This window comes from Penaeus monodon, chromosome 34, assembly GCF_015228065.2.
Source record: "Penaeus monodon isolate SGIC_2016 chromosome 34, NSTDA_Pmon_1, whole genome shotgun sequence".
Lineage (NCBI taxonomy): Eukaryota > Metazoa > Arthropoda > Malacostraca > Decapoda > Penaeidae > Penaeus > Penaeus monodon.
This window is the reverse complement of record NC_051419.1, coordinates 31,242,282-31,243,998: the sequence shown is the minus strand read 5'-3', so window position 1 is coordinate 31,243,998 and position 1,717 is coordinate 31,242,282. Positions and strand designations below refer to the sequence as shown.

General features: G+C 38.6%; 1 protein-coding gene across 1 annotated transcript in view; it reads right to left on the bottom strand.

The window, feature by feature from the left end:
• The window catches only part of LOC119594718 (serine/threonine-protein phosphatase 6 regulatory subunit 3-A-like), a gene marked incomplete in the record, with an annotated part of 49,082 nt that overhangs the window by 38,568 nt on the left and 8,797 nt on the right, over positions 1 to 1,717 (bottom strand).

Genomic DNA, 1,717 nt, shown 5'->3' with positions numbered 1-1,717 from the left:
TGATTCTTTAAAAAACCTCAACAATTACCCCAAAATTACACTATATCTCTACAATTCCCTTATATTCAGCCTTTTCTCTTTCTAATCACTCAAGTATTCTTATGCTTTAGCTGTTACAGACAACTACAATCTCCTGATACAATACTACTAACCTAAATGTTGATAGGTTTTACCAACACCAAACCAAACACAGCTAGTTGCTAAGTTTTCCCTATTGTTTGTGATTTTTCAATAAAATGAACACTGGCAAGGCTAAAAAAGTGACTAAATACACACAACACTGAGCCCACTGGACCACCATGGCATGGATACTTGCCACCTGGGCATATGGGCTTCTCGCTTCATGGCAGGAACAGATGTCCACTGGTGCCAACAAGTTAAACTACCTACAACAGGATCATCCAGCATTATACTGCGAGCCATGGGTTAGGCATCAGCGTGTTATGCAAATTTGCCAAGCTCTTTATGCTCTTGGCTGTGGCATAAACAACTGTTTAGGTAATGAGGCTGAAGAAACTTTAAATGTACTTTTGAGGAGCTGTTTTTCCTCAATGACTGCAGCCAGTGAACAACTGTTTAGGATCATAACTTACAGCAAGCTTGACTGTGTACACCATGAGGGGCCACCAACCCAGCGCAACTGATGGTCTAGCCATGTGATAGGAGTTCATCCATTGTCAGTGGGCTAAGAAATTCTTCCTTTCTCTAACCTTCATAAATTTTCATTTGCCAACATAAATACTTTTAATATAAAGGCAGGTTATGTCAAATGATGACCTATATTTTCCATTCAACAGAGTCATTGTTTGTGCAGTCTCCCAATGTAAGACTTATCTTAGACCCATAGCTATCAAGTGAAGACCACTGACCCAGTCCTGCTCATGCTGGCTAGGTTATGCTTCATATATAACTTCCCACAGGGGTGATAGTGTGGCTTGTGGTAACAGACCAGATACAGTTTCATTATGAACACCTTTGTCATGCAATTCTTCTCAAGAACATTTATTCATGTTTCAAACAACTCATAACTTTTCATTATGTAACTTACTGGCACTCTGACTTTTGCAGATTCTTACCTGGTATTAACCATCAGTGAATTAATGCAGAGTTTCTGAGTCTCAGCCATATTAGAATATACTCAGTCAGTTATTATTAATGCAGAGTTTCTGGATCTCAGCCATATTAGAATATACTCAGTCAGTTATTAATTTAATTAATACATTCCAATGTATCTTCTTTACTTATTTAGGTCAACATCTAGTACTTCCAACCACTAAACAAGTTACTGCTTCACTACTGTAAAGTCTATCCCAAAAAATTATGTGGATTCTTAGAAATAGGTTTCCTTAAAGCATTGGTCCACGGGGGAGCTGACTGGTAGAACATTATTAAGAACCAGCATGATTTTCTTTGGACTCATACATTCAACCATGAAAAGAAAGTCTAAAAAGTGGTCTAGTGGTCACAGTGGTCTAGCAATTGACCCTAGGTACCAAGAGTACAATAAGTTTGTGTACATCCCCGAAACATCCAACATGTACAAATGTTTTGACAATGACTGTGATGTTGATACTTTTCTGGTTTTCAACACCTAAGAGCTTGTGGTGCATCGAAGGCCATACCTTTGAGCTTTGTCTCCTGGCTGAATAACAGTTGGCAAACTCTTTGTAAGTTCTGCTTCTTACACAAAATGAGTGGCTGTGGGCTTGTTTTTCAA